This window comes from Macrotis lagotis, chromosome 1, assembly GCF_037893015.1.
Source record: "Macrotis lagotis isolate mMagLag1 chromosome 1, bilby.v1.9.chrom.fasta, whole genome shotgun sequence".
In the NCBI taxonomy this organism is placed as follows: Eukaryota; Metazoa; Chordata; class Mammalia; order Peramelemorphia; family Peramelidae; genus Macrotis; species Macrotis lagotis.
Genome location: NC_133658.1, coordinates 102096869 through 102103873, shown reverse-complemented (window position 1 = coordinate 102103873; position 7005 = coordinate 102096869).

Below are 7005 nucleotides of genomic sequence, written 5' to 3'. Positions count from 1 at the left end.
ACTGACTTATCAAATTCAACGATTTAATAATTTATTCCATCATTCATATTTATTATATTCCTACTACATGTCCAGTGATATACAAAGCACTAGGGGGAATCTAAAAGAATCATGGTCTAGTTTTTGCTATTGAAATTTTCATTCATAATTTGGTTTAAAAAATTAGAGGGTGTATGTGTGCATGCACACACACAATACAAAACTATCAATCAATTGTTAACTGTTTGGTGCTATGAAACTATGGAGATACACACAGCTAATGATAATCATGTATTTCATTCTTGAGGAAGTCCACAACATAGAGGAGGTTATGCCATGACAAGTACATGAATCATATTTGTATGAGAGGGTTCTGTGCTAAGTCACCAGCCTCACTTTCTCCTTCAGTCAGATATAAATCAGGACAACTGGAGATGACCCTGGAGATGGGGCAATCAGGTTAAGTGACTTCCCCAAGATCACACAGCTAGTAAGTGGCAAGTGACTGAGGTCAGATTTGAACTCTCTTCCTCCTGAATCCAAGGCCAGTGCTCTATCAGCTCTATTACTTGGCTGCCCTGGTTAAAGGGAAGAGGGGAAAAAAGAGTTGATAGAGAATGAAAGTTTAAGAGAGAAGAGGACACAATTTGTTAAGGAAGACAAAAAAGGGTTAGGTCAACTGCATGGGTAGTAGGGTTGACCTTGTCAAAGAGGAGGCTAACCTCAATGTTGGACACTCTATTTTAGAGACTTGAGACAACCAGCATAGTGCGGAGGCAGAATTTTAACAAGATGTAAACAAGATCTTTTAACAAGATATAGATGGGTTAATAATAAAATTGGTTCACATAAAGTGGTTTAGGTTTTATAAATCAATTTAAATGTTGATCCTCATAAAAACTTTGTGAGATAGGTCTTATTGCATTCATTTTACAAATGAGGAAACTGAGACTCTGAAATACTATGAATTTCACTAATCACATAGCTAGAAAATAACAGAGTTTGAAATGGAATCATGTCTTCTTGATTCCACATCTAGCACTCCATTCATTACGGTGGCTTAAATGTGACTTCTAGATAGATAATGATTTGTTTAACTAGCCACATCCCACTAACACAATGTTCCTTTCCTCCCAAGAGTCAGGATTCTTTTTTTTACCCCCAGCTGTTGTATGTAGGGGTGACCAGAAAAGTTCAGGGTGTTTTCACATATTCTTGATTTACCATCTAGACTGGGATGGAAAAAAGTAGGGACTTTCAGTTTCTGATTTTATCACCTACAAATTCATGAAATATTTTGTAATTCAGCTGCTCATAGAATAGTTGCTCTAATATACATAGTGGAAGTTGCAGGAGCCAACATGGTGTGGTTATAGTGTATCTGGGTAAAACCTAGCCATCTCCATCCATACTACATCACCAGGGAAAGCCTTTCATTCAAAAATTAATCAATCAACAAGAATTTATTCAAATGTCAGCTATGTTCTTGACATTGACAGATAAAAATTAAAAAGGAGTATAGATATTTAAATTCATTTGCATCTCAATACTTTTATTCTATTACAAAAATCAGTCATTATATTCACCTGCACAATTAATTAATTGGTTGATTCTTGTCCTTCCTTATCAAAGAAGACCAAAATAACATTACTATTTTAGAGACAAGTTACAGTGTCTATTAATTGCAAATTTGACTGATTAGACTAGAACAATCTCAGAAAACTCTACTACAGGTCAGACACAAATAGTCCATGTGAACACCTGGGGTGGGTTCTCTAAACTTGCACATCTCAGGTTTTCTATGAGTTACTTCAATTCTACTTTTCTTACAGAACACAGCATCCTTTCTAATGAGAGCAAGCCATATTGGGCAGTCTTGGGCCTGGGTTCTCTACCTGCACAGTATAGCACTAAGTATAACAGAATAAATACAGTAGAGTGATTTGTTCCAGGTCTGTTTATACCTAAAACTAATTGGAAGGATAGGAAAGTAAGGATGTAACAAAATAAGTAAGGAGGTAGGAAAGTAAGGATGTTACAAAGCGAGGTAGTTGAGGAAAAGAGATCATAGAAGAAAACAAAGGTAATAGGGGAAGTGATATGAAAGGGGCATTAGTTCTTTGCCCCCGGAACCTATATAACTTTTTTGATCCTATGGCATTTGAGGATTGCTCAAGAGAAATCAAATAGCAATATGGGATGTTTTCCCCTTGCTTCAAGACCCTCTCCCAATTAGGACTATACAAGTCAATAGAGAGCACTACTCTTGGCTCTCTGTAGCTCTATCCCTCTAACTTCCTCTAACTTGGTCTCATCCAATCAGGAAATCCTCTGGATAGAGTCTAAGGGTAATTTTCCTCCAATAATCTCCAAATAAAGGAGATTCCACAATCTTTTCTAATTCTGCTTTCCATTGCCTCACCTGTTTTCTCCCAAAAAGTTCTTTCTGATATCTAGCCAGATTTCCACCTCCTGAAATTCTAAACCGCTACATATTGATTCTAATTTTGATAGAATTAGAAAACAGGGCATCACCCTCAGTTGAAACTCCAAACGCAAGAAGACATTTTGCCAAGAATGACAGAAGTGGGGAGGCAGTTATAAGCTTCTCCAAATCTACAACTGAGGAAGTTCAGACTAACTTCAAGGTTTTATCTTTTTTTCTTACTTAATTAGTGATCTTGACCAGAATTGGGTCCAACACCTTTTTAACCCTCATTAAAGCATTATGAGTGAAGTAGAAGGCTCCCCTGTCCCCTTTTAATGAGGTAACTGCATACCTCATTTTCAAAACAGTAGGTCAGATGAAACTTTTCTTTTTCGCCCTGGATTGGCAGATGATATAGGTAATTGGATAGTTCAATCCCGTTACTGAGCCCCTAGGGAGATGTTCTTGTTGTTTGCACTGCCTCACCTTGGGGCAGCAGCTCAGCATACACACACAGCTCTAGCTTGCTGTTCCCTTAGTGGGATAGGGAACCAGAGTCTTTGCCTATTCTGAGATGGTCAAGTTCAGAGGGAAAATAAATGTCTGTATATTGCAGACCATATGTGCCACTTTTCCAAAAGGGTTATAGTATTTATTATTAACATTTTCCCTCAGCTCTTCATTCTGATAGTTTCTTGGTGTCCTCTGACATGTCAGACACATTGTCATTTTCTTCCAAAAGCTATCAGCAAGTAAAGGTACTCTCTAAGGGTCCCTTCTAGCTTTAATTCCAATACTCTTTACCCTTTCACATACCCCAAACCTCAGAGTGTATAGTTTACCCTTGTAAAAACTATAAAAAAGAAAAAAAGGTGTTATGTTAGATTAAGAATGCTTAATTTGGGGGGACATCATGAAGCCCTTTGGAAATATTTTAACAATTATAGGTCCCTTCCCATAATAACATTTAGTAATAACATATATAAACAATATAACTATAAATAAAGAGTAAAATTGAGATACATAAAATACAAAGGAAATCAATTACATTAAAATTGAACCAGCAAATTATAGTTTTTTAGGGAAAAAAAATCAAGTTCAGGGATCACATGTTAAGTAATCCTGCATTAGATCATGTCTAAATTCCCTCCCAGATCTAAATATAAATTTATAATCCTATTAGAATATAACCCTAGTTGTATTTGGATTAATAGGTATTGAATATTATATTCTAGGCAGCTACACAGCTACATGGCATAGTGGAGAGAGTTTCAGTTTTGGAATTGAGGAGGAACTGAATTAAATCTGGCCTCAGACACTTATTAGCCATTTGACCATGGACAAGTCACTTAACCCTGTTTGCCTCAGTTTCTTCATCTGCAAAATGAGCTGAGAAGGAAATATCAAATCATTCAAATGTCCTTACTCAGAAAACCTCAAATGGGATACTCAGGAGTTTGACAACAGGTATCAATATTTAATTTTTCAGACTTGGAATTTTTAAGTCTCTATTTTAAGGGGGTTGTTTTTCTGTTTTTTGCAAGACAAACATGGTTAAGTGGCTTGCCCAAGGCCACACAGCTAGGTAATTATTAAGTGTCTGAGACCAGATTTTAACCCAGGTACTCCTGACTCCAGGGCCGGTGCTTTATCCACTACGTCACCTAGCCGCCCCTTAAGTTTTTTTTTTTTTGATATGTCTTCATATATATCAATTTCTGTAAATGTAATAATTAATTCCTAAAATTTCATGAACTCACCTATCAAATAAAAGATTTGCTGGAAGGTTGAGGAAAAATGTCACATATTTTTAATCGTGGAGAGTGATTGATCCACTACATTGGGGCTTCACATTCAAGAGACCCAGATGGATTTGCTTATAGAGGAGGTAAAAATTTTCCCTAAAGAGAATTAAAAAGAGGAAAATAGAACTCAGCACACCAATGCAAAAACAAGAATATGTAGATATAGTAAGAAATATATTGAAAAATATGGCGTAGGAATAAAGAAGAAGTCAAATTTCAATTGAGACTACTTAGAAGCCTCATTCCTCTATATCAGAGGATAACCATATTTTAAAAAATCATGGACCTCTTTGGAAGTCTAGGAAAATTTATGGACATCTTCTAAGAATAACAACTTTTTGGCTACATTCATAATTAAAAGAAATGACAAGTTTCAGTTAAAGCTTAGTGAAAATAATATCATAATTTTCCATTATGCTAATAGACCCCAAAGTAATTTTCCATCATGCTAACAGACCTCCAAATAATTTGGGTCCCAAAATCAATAGACCCCAGATTCAAAACCTTTTTCTATATCATAAATACTTAATTTAAGAACAAATATTACTCCAGGACATGGAGAATGCTGAATAACATCACAAAAATAAATTTATTATATCATAACTGTTAGGAAAATATGTTACTATAATAAGATTCATTCTTGAGACATTTTTGTATAATTACACCACTAACATGAAAAAATATAAAAATAATTTAAAAAACTAAAGGAAGTAATAACAATGTGGGGGGATGAGGACTTCCAAATGAAGCAATTCAAAGCTAAAAATGGGAAAAGAAAATGTAGAAAGAATAACAATACTTTTTATAATTTTTTTACAGAATTTTAGGGATATAAAGAATTCTACAAAAAAGGAAACAGAAGAATCAAAGAGCCCCTTTGTGAGCAAAAACTAGCCTTTCTTGCCAAATGGAGAGAGATGGCAATTGAAGGCAATACTAATTTACAATACAAATTGTTTTGTTAAATCTTACAAAGATGCATGATGGAATATTATGAACAATATTGGTGTCATAAATCAGAAAGAAGAAGCAGAAGCTAAAAATAATTTCAATATAGCATGTTTGGAAATTCAAATAAGCAAATCATTCCAAGAATGTTCAAGGACAAAAATGGAATGTAGACAGAAAATTGAAGAAAATAGAAGAGACCAGAAAGAGTTTTATATAATGAGCTATCTGAACCATCAAGAGCAGCATATTCAATATACTTGGAAGGTGTCCTAATAATTTTGAATTTGGCTATAAAGAAGTAGAAATTACATTAAATCCATTGACCAAATGATTATTAAACACATATAACATGCCAGGCATTATTCTAGACCTTTGGGATACATATAAATAAATTAATGAGGATAGATACCAAGTACTATAAATATATATACAGTAAAACAAAAAATTAATAAATACACATATATGCAAGGTAGTTAAATAAAAAAAGAATTTGGGAATGAGGACTCTCTAACAGTGTTTACCATACATAAGCTGGTTCTTGAACTATATCTTAAAGCCAAGATCCATCTGATAATACTAGTTGTATAACCATATGACTATGAAATATTGAACAATAAATCTCCAAAAAATTGCAGACAAATTTTTCCCAGAAATCAGTGGAAAAACACAAGGTGATTGGATGCTATGTGTAATAAATTAGGAACTTGAAAGATGGGTTGATCATGTAGCGAGAGCCAAGGATAAAATATAGTTTGAGTTCTCCATTGCTATACTTATGATAATCCCTATTATCTTTAGGACAAAAATAAAATCGTTTTGACTTTTAAAGCCATTCATAACTTGACCCATTTATAGTCTTAACCTACTCTTCTTCATATAATCTGAACCATCCTTACTCTTCTTCATAGATGATATTTTTTCAGAATCTGTTCATTTTCAGTCTGTTCCTCATGCTTGGAATTTGATCACTCCTCACCCTGATTTTGCCTCCTGGCTTCCTTATTTTACTTCAAGCTTCAATCAAAGACCAATATTTTTTTAGGAAACTTTTCCTCGTTCTCTATCATAGTGTCTTTCCTCTAACGTTATTTCCCAGTTATACAGTGTATATATATATATATATATATATATATATATATATATATATATATATATAATTTGTACATAGTTGGTTAGTGTGTTATATTGCTCTTTAGATTGTGAGATCCTTGAGGGGAAGAGATACTTTTAAAAATGATGGTGATGTTAGAAACAAGAAATACCAAAATAAACATTTTTCAAAAGGAAAGGCTAGGGAAAAAAAACAAAACTTTCCTAAGAAGTGATTAAAGTTCAAGTGAGGGGCATTAGCAAGAAGGCATTTAGCTATTTTAAGTGACTCAAAGTTTCCAGACAAATTATAGCAGTGTGATTAAATAATTTGAAGTTACATTAATAAAATCAGACCATAACCTTTAAATATATCATTAAGAAGGTGAAAGGGGTTTTTAGAGAAATAAAAATTGTGGTAACTCCCATGAAGAAGGAAAAGTAAGATTGTGGAAATTACTGACTGATAAACTTGACATTGAATCCCAGAAAAAAAATTCTCAAATGCATTATTTTTTTAAAATTGTATTTATTTAAGGCAATAGGGTTGAGAGCGACTTGCCCAAGTGTGCCCAAGCCACACAATTATTAAGTATCTGAGGTCACATTTGAACTCAGGTTCTCCTGACTTTAAGGGCCAGTTGCTCTATACACTGTACCACCTAACTGCCCTCCTCTCAAATAGATTATTAAGTAAATAGTTTATAGTACTTACAAAGTAAAGCAATAGTCACTGATGAATAGAATTTATTC